Source organism: Tyto alba, unplaced genomic scaffold (assembly GCF_018691265.1).
Source record: "Tyto alba isolate M040663 unplaced genomic scaffold, T.alba_DEE_v4.0 Super-Scaffold_3, whole genome shotgun sequence".
Classification (NCBI taxonomy): domain Eukaryota; kingdom Metazoa; phylum Chordata; class Aves; order Strigiformes; family Tytonidae; genus Tyto; species Tyto alba.
Window position 1 is genome coordinate 3,133,653 of NW_024881304.1, and position 13,640 is coordinate 3,147,292.

General features: G+C 44.1%; 1 long non-coding RNA gene across 4 annotated transcripts in view; it reads right to left on the reverse strand.

The window, feature by feature from the left end:
• Positions 1-460: 460 nt before the first annotated feature.
• The window catches only part of LOC116960984, a 35,426-nt gene continuing 22,246 nt past the window's right edge, over positions 461-13,640 (reverse strand). For 3 of the 4 annotated variants that reach the window (XR_004406705.2, XR_004406704.2, XR_004406703.2), the window contains 3 exons: positions 3,186-3,293; positions 2,048-2,185; positions 461-1,047 (listed from right to left, as the gene is read on the reverse strand). This is a non-coding gene — a long non-coding RNA (uncharacterized LOC116960984). Of the gene's footprint in view, positions 1,048-1,111; positions 1,184-2,047; positions 2,186-3,185; positions 3,294-13,640 lie in introns of those variants that run through there. The other variant, XR_004406706.2, reaches the window with a different exon arrangement.

The following is a 13,640-nucleotide window of genomic DNA, read 5'->3' on the forward strand; positions in this document are numbered from 1 at the left end:
GAAAAAGTTTCTATTTTATAAAATATCAGCTTTCTTGGGAAAAAAAAATATATAATTTTTCAGATTCAAGTTCTCTGCAAAGTTCAAAAGTTTCAAAAAGTGCAATTTTTTATACCAAGCACATTGTCAAATTCATAATACATCATCCCTTTTTTCACAGTCTCTTACCAATCAGTATATCTTGAGGTATCAACTGAAGATTTTGCTCAGTTTCCAGGTGTCCAAAATTACAGAAGCTTTGTAACCTTAATGAGACTGTCTCACATGCGATACCCTGGTTGGGATGTGAGTGACTGTTTCTGTCAACACTCAACTCTGAAGGACTGCTCAGATGTGACCTTTTTACAAGAGAAAAGCAGCAGCAGTGTGCCTGAGGGGTTTTGGCTTTGGGATGGTAAATTCAAAAGATTCAAGAGGATCAATCCATTGTAATTATTTTTCATTGAATGACTGATGACGAAGACAGAAACAAATATAATTTTCTGATCACATGTCTGGTTCTGGTTGAAAGTCTCAAAGCCAATATTTGCCTTCTTTTAGATAACAAGTCACAGCTCCTCCTCTCCAGCAATGAACTGGGCTGTTCAGTTGTTGCATTTGCTGCCTATTTGACAGGCCTCAATCTTCCATTTTGTCAGAACTACTTCTGAATGTATTCTCCCCCTGGGTCCCTTATGTATAACTAAGCAACAGCTGCAGAAATCACCTCAAAAGGCTGAGCCACTGAGTTTTTTCTCAAATATTTCTTGATGATGAGGTAAGAAAGTTGAGTACGCAGACTGCAGTAAGCAGGTTCTTCTCGCTGCCTCTCAGCTATGTGCTTCTCCCACTTCAATACCACTGTGAGCTTTATGTTCACTGGAGGGGTAGGATAACAGAAGAGATGGAAGCCACAAGCAAGTGAACACTTCCTACTCGGGATCAACCAAATGATGGCAGACAGCCATTTACACGTGCCACTTGTGTCTCAGGTTCACAGATGAGATGGGCTTGCATTGGATATGCTCAGGTTACTTCAAGGGCCAAATGCCACATACAATACACCTCCTAGGGAAAATGGAAGAAGTGCAGATGTTTCTGGATATTGACCCTTTGGCCTCTGTCATAAGGTTTTAGTAAATCCTTTGATAATGAGTTGATAAATAATAGGTCACTCCAGCAGAAGACAAGCTGATCCAGCTGTCTGAAGAAGCCATGAGAAGGTCAGTGGAAAAGCCAACAAAATATCTCACAGATAAGAACAGAGATCAACCAGCCTGTTGATCTGTTTTTGTGGACCAGCAAATTTTCAACCCAGAGTTCATATCTCATTGTGATGAAGACTAAAGTTTAATTGCCATTAACAAATCTTCACATTACACCCAATGAATTTTTTTCCATACTCCAAGGTATTTGCCTCACAGACTATTTCTACCAGCGTTCTGAGGGAGCCACCACCCTTGCAATATTCTGGGCTGGAGCCAGATACCCCATGTGAGTGCTGATCACTCCTATGCAACACAAGGATTCTGTAAAGCAACAAGGCACAAGCTGAGCTAACTTCTGTATTTCACTCTGCAGTACTGGCAGAATTCATCTTCTGTCAGACAGCACAGAGAATCAGCCACAGGCCCCATCCTTCCTCTAGCACTGAAGAGGGGAAGGGGAGCAGCAAAGCAGCAGTGTCAGCAACGTTGGAAGGAAGAGTGTATTAATTCAGTTAAGAGACCAGAATCATTCCTCCAGTTACACCTTCCAGCTAGAGAACAAACTCACCTGGAGCACGCTTTGGAAAAGCCTGATTGTCACTTCTCAGCTATAGCATTTTGCAACAACTGCTATATTTTTTGTGGTCAAGCTTCTTAGAAGTGTAAAATTGCTTTTGCTTATTCACCATTCTCTTAAACCTCCAGCATTTCACAGTATCTAGAAATGTGGTTGCCATCTTAAAGCAAGTCCCTCAATTCAGAGCAATCCTTAATCAATGATGACAACTTTTTTTCAAAAAGGAAGAGCTGCAAAGGTAGATATACATAACTTTCTGCAGCTCTTTTTGGAGGACACCTACCTGTTAATGTTTTCCATAACAGATCCAGGCTTGTAGCTAAGGATTACTCTCTGAATTTCAAGAAGCAGAGGTCTCCAGGTCAAGCCATGTACACTGACTCAAGGAGCAAATTACTTCCACTAGTTGCCTACTTCTCAACTACAAGAGAGGAGATAGAAGACTTTGCTGAGGCTCACACAAAATCAGTAGAAGATAGGATTCCTACTCCCCATGTTCTGATTATAGTTTATCCCAGGAAGAAAGCAGGTATCAGGTTAATAACATCATGCAGAATCAAATAAGGATGAAAATAACTGCTTATGGCCATCACAGAGCTGCTAATTCACAGCTCCACTCCCAAAGAATATGCTATTATCATGCATCCATGATGCATGGAAGGAAGCATCCACCATAAGTAGTATATTGAATTAAAAATTAGTTGAACATGTAGTTACTTTTAATTTATTAAATGAGTGGATATATTGAAGGGTAAACACCACTAGTTGGGGGATGTCTAATATAAGAGTAGCAGTCTTTCAACATCAGACCCACTGGGAATATAATATTTGCCAGAAAACCTTTTTGCATCTAAATCCTGCCTTTTGCATAAGATAGAATCTGTGTTTGAGGGAAAGCATTCTCATCCCACAATCTTCCAGTGATGTGGGAGGTGGGATTATGTGGGAATCCCTCCTAGATGTTGCAGGTGATGGGCAGTTTGAGGTTACCATTACCCTAGATCAACACATGTGAGAATTAGCTCTTCTCTAGAGCTAGAGGCAGTATCTGTCTCATTGTGAGATCCCAGAATAGAAGAATTCAGGAGCTGATATTCTCTTTTGTCAATCTGAAAGCAAATCATCTCAGTTTTGGATGGAAAGATCTGAGAACAGATGTGCAGGTAAGTTTGGCAAATCAGCATTACATAAGGAAATGTATCCTAAAGACATTTTTGAGTCATAATAATATAATGCTACTCCAGGGTGGTAATCTAGATTTGCCTCAAAATAGAATAAAAAGTATGAGTGGAAGCAAGAGATCGTTACTACAGTCAGCTCTCCCCAAAGAAATGTAGTGTATCTTTAGCTGATTCATGATTTTCAGAGGGAACAAAATCCCCACCCATATGATAAAGAGGAACAAGGGGAAATGAGTTCACCTAGAGCAACATCCACTTGATAGCAGAGTTTCCTCAAGAGGCCAACACCTGCTATACTGGCTCAGGACAGCCTAGCAAAGGAGAATACCTGAGCGGTTGTTGACAATTCTGAAAAAGAAAAAAAAAAAAAAAAAGCTTATTATTCATTTCAGTTAGCAGGTAACAGGTGACATCTTGTACATGCAAGAGCTCTATATACATGTTGGCACATCAATTTAGGGTGATAGGGAGCTTAGGATCCACCTTGACCTGGTAGTACACACACATATTAAGAACCCATCTTTTCCCCCTGTGACAACACTGTGGACAGTCTAGGCTGTAGGAACAAGCCTCAACAAAGGATCCCTATAGTGCTTGCACAGCTGGAAATACTTTCCCAACACCAGGTCAGCTCCAATGCAGTCCCCACATTAGAAGTCCAAACTTAGATAAGCTAGGGATAATTTTAGGATCTTTATAATCAAAGCAGGGTTATGTTACTTGACATTTTACTTTGGCAGAATAGTGACAGCAATAATATAGACAATATGCAAGATCTCCAAAGGAAGAAATTGCTCCATGAAGTGCAAGAAAAAAAGCAAACTAAGTTTAGGAGCAGGAACACATTCTGGTTTTACAATAATTAAGAGTCATGCAACACCCATTATGTGGGTAAGTGAATTATATTTCACAAGGAATCACAGGAAAATTTTCTTCAGCTTTGATTTGAGTTGTTCACATCTCCCCAGTTCCAGACTTCCAGTTTAATCAGTCCCAAATCTCAAGCAACACAACAGCACTCCTCTGTGACTTTGTGTGGGAGAAAAAAACCAATTGTCTCTATTTTATGCAACAGTAAGATTCTTCAGCCTTGATTTGTCTCCACAATAGTCAGAAAAGCTTCAGAGGAACATGGTGTGAATTCTTACTTTGACAAAGACCTGTGTCTTGTGAGCTGCATGTAGTATATCCAATAAAGCTCCTCTGGGGCTACAGCATGCAAACATAATGGAGACTGCTGGGTCACCCAGATCTCTTCATTTGGGAAGAAACAAGAGAACAGAGGCTCCCAGTGACAACACAGCTAGGCCACCTTACTCTTCAGTGATAAATGGGGATCTCCAAAAGGTCACAGACATCTCTGAGCCATCCCCAGAACACCCCTTATACTCTGTCCTCTGAGGTGCATAGCGTATGCGGGAGGATTTTGTTGTAAGTCTCTGAAGGTTAGCAAGAGCTTACAACCTCCATTATCTGCAGTCAGGTGAAATTAGGAGCCACACAGAGAAGGAGGAAAATAGGTTTTATTTGCCATCAGCTTGAGATAAGATCAGCAAGGAAAGAGGGGGGAGCAGGATGGACTTAGTACTAAACAGTGCTGAATTAAGAGTACATATCACAGGTGAGAAGAGGTTTCTTGCACCACAAGCCCCATGCAGACCTCTTTGGGAGGGCTAGTCCCCTCTGTTCAGCTGTCTCCACCCCCCCCAAGACAGCAACAGCCAGCAGAGATTGTGACACACTTGCCTCTGCGTATTTACCTGCCCTTCAGGAGGAGACACAGAGCCGCTAACGGGAACACCAAGCAAGTGGGGTGACCTGGCAATGCCTCTTGCAACAAAACCCCTGCTCCCTCTGAGACAGCTGCCCTATGGCAAAATGCTCTGCTCTGCTTCGCTGGGCCTGGTCTCCCAGGGGACAGTGCAAGTCAGTTTACACCACAGTCCTACCAGTGAGGAGGCTTTGTTGCACAGGTCGCCTCTTCACATGGTGCATCCCCTCCCCAGGGGCTGCTCCCCAACCCCTGTCCCTCCTTTACCACCCTAGCTTTCTCAGCATTTTCTCCCCCCCTTCTCATAAAACTTACCTATCTAACCCAAGCATTTTTCTTCCCTTAGTCTGGCTCCTATTCTCAGAGGAGCCATTTCCTCCTGTCTATTGTTGATTGTTATTGTTTCTTCTCTGTAAATGCATCTGTCATGATCTTTGCTTCCAAGGAGTGAGCAATCACCAGTTCCTCATATTTTTCAGGGAACCTGTTTAGCAAGGACTCTGAAAAGAGTGGTTTCTCTTCTTGTCCTGGGAGGTTGAAAGCCCCACAGTGCAGGGCAGATTGCTGATCCCAGCAAAACCCACTAGAAGTATGAGAAGCTTAAAAAGCAAACAAGAAACAAACACCTAAATCCCCAAACATCCTTTCCTGGGGATGGAGAGAAGCTCTTGACTGGCCAGCCTGCTGGGTTAAGAACTACATCACATCTCATAGCTGGAATGTTAATTAATTTTGCAACTAATAGGCTGGTGAGAACTTATTTATCACACTGAAGATTTGAAGGAAGGCACAGCTGTGATGCACAGTGCTACCTTGCCCAGTGGGCAGACAGGATATCCCCAAAGCCACGTGCTCTTGTTTTGCTGTGCTACTCATTGAAGAAGTGTTTCACACCAAGACAAGTCTTTACAAAGAATCACCCCTCCATAGAGAACTCTCCAGGGTCAGAGACCAGCAAGAGCTGGCAGTTCCCTATGGAATGAGGGGTTGAGGAGGACTTGGCCAGAAGAGCAGGGCTCTCCAGCCACGTCTCTGTCCCACAGGACATAAGTGAGACCAGCAGCCAAGACTGGGGATGGCAGCCAGGGTCAACGAAGAGTCCAGATCATTCATGGTGAGAAGGCAGGTCAAGCCGGGAAGCCAAACTGCAGGTCAGAGTCAGCCCCAATGACAGTAACCAGGGTCAAGCACAGTCCAGTGGTCACCCAGCAAGTCCAATGTCAAACTGGGAAGTCAGTCCATGGGTCAGGGTCCCAGTCTCACGTCCATGGCCAGGAACAGGCATGGCTGTATGAAGTGGGAGACAGGTACACCCACACTATAGCTCAGGGCGCAATTGAAAGTCATTGACTGAGCTTAAATAGACCCCTTGATCCTAGGAGCAGGGGAGGGAGTGGAGGCCCCATGGCAGGCTCACCAGGGCAGTTAAGTCCTATTACGTACACTCAGAGCCCTGACACTTCATTTTTGCAGCCTTGGCCAGTATCACAGCCAGCCACCAAGACAGATGCCTGCAGATTCCATGTCATCTAAGTACAAATGTTCATATCAGGTAACTCGGGATCAGCCCCCTCTGACTTATACCTCCTCGGCTTCTCTGCACTTGCCCAGAGGTTACAGATGGATTTTGCCACTGTCCCCCTTAGGTGCAAACTCCACAGTCTTCACAGAAGACATAAAGACTCCTTGTCCCCCACTCAGAAATAAGTAGGTGAAAGTGTTCTCCTGCCAGCTTTGATATTCCATGTTACAGAGCAGACTGTGTCTAAACCATCGAAAGAAGACACAGAAATAACCAGTAACTGCTTTTCCTCCCCACATGCTGATGTGCCTTGGGGCAGAGAACAGCAGCTGCAGGAGCAGCACAGTACCTCCCAGACCATGGTACAGCAGCAACAGAGGCAAAGACAAACAAAGATGCAGGAAGTGATTATACCTTCAGATAACAGAGCTGCAAAGCTGAGTAAGCAATTGGTTATTTGAGTTCGTAGCTAAGCGTGGGGCTTTCATTAGAGACAAACAACCTAAACCCAACAACACAACAGTGGCAGTTGTTCATATCAGCAAGGGAAGTTAAATAACCGCCTCCAATGGACACTGCAAAAGCAGGACATGTGGGATAAGAGTGACAGTAACATTAGAGAGGCTGGAAATTGGCCAAGACACAACTCATATGCATCCCCCACCCATATTTCAGGAGAAGTTCAGTGTTTCAGGAGCATCATGGAATGCTCCTTTCTTGGTGACATTTAACTGAGTCTTCAGACCCCAGCCAAGAATGCACTCTGCAATAACTGGTGATGTCCAGTAATCAAAGCCAGAAAAATCTTTCCATTCTGTTGCTGAGTTTTATCCCTGCCATGGTACTCTTTGACCCTGTGTCAGAACATACAAGCTTACAATCAGAAAGATTTAATGAAAAGCATGCAACGACCAGAAATCCTGCTGCCAGGGGAGGAGGGGGAGAGAAAGAGAGGAAAAATATATCAAATGGCTTATAAAGAAAGAAGCATGTGCACTTCCCAGCAGAGGATACAGTTTTTTAAGCCATCCCACTTGGGGGAGCTTCCCCTAACTCTGACACTTCCTTGAAGGCAAAAGATAAACAGATCATGGGGCCAGTATAAGGGCTGTGCAGCTGCACAAGTCTCTTAGAAGGTCCCTTTTGTATTGTCTTGGCTTGTTCTTCAAGCTCAGAGGGAAGGTTAAGTTGAAGTCACCTGCTCCCTTATTCCCTGTGTATGCAGAACTGGCTGCAAAAGCATACTCTAGCCATTGCAAAGGGAGAGGCAGGTTCTGCCACATACAAAATTTATGAAGTTAGTCCTTTTAAAGAGAAAAATAAAGGAAAAGTCCTGCAGCATTGCTTTCAAAAAAACAGTTCTGGGAATACTAATTTTTCAGACACAGGGTCCATGTAGACATGACATTAAGCAGTCCCTCAAAAATCCCCCTGAGGAATTGTCAGACCTGCTGATACCAATATCTGTAAAGGAAAGAGACTGGCTTCCCATTCTGAGCAAACCAAGCCAGCATCGCTTCTTTGGGCTGGTTGAGCTCAAGAGCAAACAGAACAATGAGACACACCCCACACCTTCCAGCTCAGAGCTTCTTTTTCACCACCAGTTCCTACCCCAGCCCAGTCCAGCTTGTATGGACTCTTGCCCAGCTCTCCCAACCGCCTATCGCTTTGTAGCCAGGTGAAACCTTCCAAACACTGCATTTCCAAACTCCCGCTATAGAGACTTCACTGAGACTTCCCCTTTGTCTTCTGTCCCCTCTTGTGCATAGCAGCCTTGCTCCTTCTCAGAAGTCCTCATACCTCAGGGGATACTTCCCTGTGCAAGCTGAGTCCTCATTTACTGCTCATGTGGTCAGGGAAGGCATTAAGGAAGTAATCACTGAGACAGCAGATAATTTAGAAATAGCCTGGAAACCATTTCTAAGGAGACCAGCCACCTTTGGGATGTTCTAGAAAGCTTTAGCTGTGCTGATGCTTTTGGGAGACTAAAACAAGTTAATGTTATTGTCTCCAGGCTTAACTGTCTCAGAACTCCTACATCAGGCATACAAGACCATACCAAGGGTCCATCTAGCCCACTACTGTCTCCAACAAAAACTATGAGTTGACACCTAGGAAAGAGTAAAAACAAGCCAAAAATATATAGTACTTCCCTCCCCAAATCCAAATTATTTATCTAGCCTTCAAGTATTTTCAGCTGAAGAGACTTTTTTTGGCTTTAGATGATTTGTCTGTTTAGTAATCCCTAACAAATCTTGCTTTCAGACACTATTGTCTTTGCAATCAAGTATACACCTTGCATCCACAACACATTCTGACAAGAAATTCTCCAGGTCTATTATCTGGTACATCCAGAACCACCTCCCTTCATTTGTTTGAAATCTGATCCCACTGCCCACATTTGTTGGCCCCCCAGTTCTTGCATGGAAAAAGGTAGAAACATTCAGTCCCTATCCACTCTCTTCTGCGATTCCAGATTTTGTAGGTCTCTGTCACTTCCCCCCAGAATTATCCCTTTTCCAGGCCAAATTATCCCAGACTGGTCCATTGCTCCTTCTATGGAAGCTTCCACATCTGGACTCAGGTCACCCACAGCAGGATGTCAGCTAGAGGACACTTGCCAATATCAGGCCAAAATTCACTGTTGGGGTGGGAAAGCACCATATCCCCCACCTCTGACTTAGCCCTGTTTCTTCAGAAGTGATTTTGACTGGTGCTTTCATAAGACTTTTACAGAAAGGAGAGAAAGACAACACAGACAAACGTTCCTCTTTGACAATCATTTTTTTCTCCCATTGAAATCAAAGAGAACACTTAGAAAGTAAAACTAATGTTCTTCTAAAAGCACAAAGATCCCCTTCTCATAAGGGCAAAACAAAAGATCGTGACTCAGACATGGGGATGTAACTTCCTCATCCTATTACTCAAACCTTTGACCTCCAACATTTCTCCATTTCTCTGGGAGGGTGTCATAGGTCTAGCTGATCTCACGATCTGTTGCATTGATCTGAGAAATCCTCAGCACTTTTCAAATACCGTTTGGTCAACTCAGCAGCATGCATAAGCAGCACCTAGGAATTGGAAAGTTTGACCTTGCAGTCATGACTTTCTTTTACACAGAAGGGATTTGGGAGAGTGAGGAGAAAATGGCAGGGCAATGACTGGGTGGGGAAGGTGCTGTTGTGTTTATAGAATATAGCTTAACAGAAGCATCCATCATAACCTCCCCAGCAATTCACAGACTTCAGGGACCCCACCCTTTCAGAGCAGGCCAGAGACATTTCCTGGCTAACATCAGCTAAGGGAAGATACTTCTACATAGATGCACCCAGTTAAATGGAGACTTATTTTATTAGCCCCTGGTTAGCCTGCAACAGTTCACTGGTGGTTGGTAGGATCAACATGTCCATAGTGCTGTGACGCTTTGATATTAGGTTACAACACTGACATCACCCTCAAGTTCAGCAGGTCAAAGGAAATAGTTGGAGGTTGTTTTAATTACTAAACTCAAAATAGGCAATAGGATTAGAGACATGTAAAATAAAATTTTTAAAAACTACAAATGAGCATTTAGTGTAATTTTGAAGGTCCCTCACACTTAGAAAGTATCCAGCAAACAAAAACTCAGTTAGGAAACCAGTTTTAATACAGTCCTTCACAGTAAGGCTGTTTGATGCACAGGGCATTCCAGAAGGCTCAGACTTCCTTTCATAGCCTAAAGCTATTCAAGAATCACAAGGATTCAAAACCACTGATTTCCAAAATCTCAGATCAAATCAAGAAAGAGTTTGGACCTTCCAGTCACTGGATCACTCTCTGTCCTACCTCCTTCTGAAACATCAGCACTCCTCACACAGTTATCCCTGGCCTAGGTAGTGAGTGTAGTGAGGTTACCACTGCCCAGGGCCTTGGCTGAGGTCCTAGTTAATCTCTGGCCTTGACCATTCTCTCCCACCTGGTAAAGCAGCTCCCAGTGGTGCCTCTTTCAGCAAGAGCCAGCTTATCCCCCAGCTCTTACATTCCCAGACTGGTCTGGAGACACAAATTCACACAGCCCTAAAACAACAGCGAAGGCTTAAAGTAAGTGAGAAAGCTCTCAAGATAAAAGCCACTGCAGCTGGAAGGAACTCACACTCTGACATATGATGGTGTTGAGAGCTTTATTAAAAAAAAAAAAAAAATAAAAGGCAAACAAGAAAGCATAAAAGGAACAGGAGTGGAAGGAGAAGCTTCTGATCATACTGCCACCAAAAGAAATGCTCAGCAAGCCATGACCTCAGCATGAAGCCTCTTCATAGAACAACCTCTGTTTCACATCTGGGTATAAACTTATAAACTACCATTCCAAATTATACAGACATACCAAGACATTTAATGAACAGTGCTTACAACCAGCTTTGATTGCCATCCGCCGGCTCAGAGTAGCATGTTAGGAAAACAGCGTTAAGGAGAGGGAAAGAACCGTTGTTGCAGAACAGCAATATTTATTCTAGAGAGTACCGAGTGCCTTTAAAATTACTATTTTTAGATTTCTAGATTTTAAGAGGGCAGCAAGAATGTTCATATTGGTCTCCTGCATGAAAGTGTTCTTGAACTTCATCTGATGTCCCAAATTTCTTCTGTCTGTGATAGCAAGACATGGTTTCTTCAGAGGCTTCAAGTGACAGAAGAACCACTGTATTCCTTGGTAATTGGTGCCAACAGTTGAACAGTCACTGTTAAAACCATGTACCTTATTTCTAGCTTACATTTATCTAACTTTAATTTCTAGCTGCTGGCTCACATTATGCTTTCATCTGTTTTTCATCCATACACAGGCATCACTTTACCCAATGAAATTCACCCCTGCATTTGGGCTGACACAGCAAATGACACTCAACAGTTTCAGCCAGGAAGAAAAGCATACTCTATCCTGCTGCATGTGTAAGGGCATCACAGAATTCAGACAGTCAAGTCTAGAAGTAACGTTTGCTTTGTAATTAAGGCTTGCTTATAGCAGTAAGTCCTCAGCTCAAGACAAGAGACATCCCCTCCAGCACCCTGTTTCTGGACCTTTCTGAAACAGCGACCTGAAGCAGCCAGCCAGCAAGGCTGGTAGCAGCTGACTACTTTTAACATTGCTCGTGAATTACTGCCATCATCAACCAAAATTATGAATATAAGGGAATGCAATAAAAAACAAGTGTCACTGAAGCTGCAGAGAAACAATTTTGTAACCATTACCCATGGGGACATGTATGTGGACAGGGATGAGGACACATACCCCTTAGCAGCTCTGCACTACATGGTTGTGCTGCCATCCACGACCCTGAACTTGATGCTTACTGCTGTGCTTGAGAAACAAAGACAGATTTACCCCTTAGTTAAGGGTTTGGGCCAAGCTTGAACAGTAACAGACTTCTCCAGCTGAAAGGTCTCTTGTCCGATGACACAGCCTATCTGGAGGTTGATGCAGGGCACAACAGGAGCAGTTAGGACTAAACTGTAAATTGAAAATTTTGAGAATGTAAGTTAGAGTTCCATGGGCCTTGCAAAGGCATAAAGAAGCAGAAAAAGGAGAGCTCAGATCTGTCTGTGAACTGCAGTACCACAGTCTGTCTCCAGGACAGCAGTGTCACTCACAATCACAGTGGGAAACTATATTTGTAACAGCAGCATCATGAACAGGCTGTGACCCCACACAGTAACAACACAATGGAGGAAGCAGCCAGTGCAGTCAAACAGCACCAACTGGCATTATCTTAACATGCTGTAATCTGTGTCAGAGCTGCTTTCTGCATGGTTCAGACATTCCTTCCAGGAGGGCATGTGTGCCCAGGGCAGGGGAGGGCAGACAGCCCTGGCCAGGACATGCCCAGAGGGCTCCTGCAGCTCCATACCAGCACCCTGAAGAAGCAGCTCTGCAGCAGACCCTTGAACACTGGCAAAGCATCGATACGGTCTTTGGAAAATAGCTGCCAGGCTTTGTGCTCCCAGTCACAGCCTCAACAGAAGCCACGTTGGCAAGATGAGGCTTGGCAAAGGGGGCACGTCTGAGTGTTGAGATTAGGAATTTCCCCACTCCAGGTCAGTGGGGGAATGAAAAGCAAAGGGGAACAGCCCACTACATTTAAATTGTTGTTAGATCAAACAAAACTGTTTTCCTTATGTCTGTTGTCAAGATCTGGAGGATATTTTTCCATAAGAGAACTGACAATTGGATCTGTATGTCGGATATAGGGAGCAGGTCTCCTTTTCTATGCCAATTAGTCTCTCCCAAATGACACACTCTCTATTTAACTCCAGGTACTTCTCACTGTAGAAGAGGTTCCAGACAGGGCTGATGCTTGGACAGCTGGGACTCCTCCCCTACCCTGGAGCCACGACAAAGCCAGCCCTCTGGGTAGATTGGGCGTCAGAGCCTTGGAAAATTCCTGCTTTCTACTGTGCCTGAGGCATGCACACACACATATCTTCCAGACCCAGCTGCAAAAGTTAGTAACCTGCTCTAATTGGGGCCTGAAATTAGCAGGCATAGGAAAAAGGCTGAAACTTGACTCCAAACCTCCAGTATTGATTTGGCCCAAGTGTTCCCTTTTTCATGCTTCGAGACTTTTTCTCCCCCTTCACCTGCATGTAGCCCCCTAATCCAAATGATCACCAAGCAGTATTCACCAACTTATCTAAATAAGCACCCCACGTTTCCTAGCCTACCAGGATGGAAAACTTGTCTGACAGCCCAAGCTCCTGCAGGAAGCATGATGAGGTGCTAAGAAAATAATTCTGCTTACAAATTCTTTGGGCTGAAACAGTTGCTTTTGTAGCTGGATGGGGTTTTTGGCTGGCAGTCAGCTCTCCTTACAAGTCATCTCTACAAGACACTCCATTTACTTCCTGTTCCCTAGCAAGTCCCTGCAGGAGAGTAAAGAAGCTGGGATTAAACATATACGACAGAGCCCAGCCAAGACACACAATCTGAATTCCCAGACAAAGTACAAGACAAATATAAGCATCACAGAGGAACAAACATAATATGGGTTTAAGTCTAGCATGAGCCCTCTGTAAATGTGATCTGAGCAGCAGGCTGCACCTTCTAGCCTGGCGGATTCCATAAAAGCAAGGTCTGCAACACAGCAGATCTCAGGATGAGAATACAGGACGCACCAGGGATTTAGAAAGAGGCTTTAGGGGTTCAACATCACCTTGAATGACACAGAACCATTACGTTCAAATGGCAGTTGGTGCACCGATGTAAAATGAATGGGTTCTCTGAGTCCCAACCTGGTTCTGCACAACTAGTGCTACAGGGCTCCAAATTTTTGGTTGGGAAGGGAGGAAATTTAAAAAAAAACTGTCTGAACTGTGCTCTCCCTGTATGTCTGAGACAAGCACCCAGTGGCCACTAACACCATAAGAGCACATG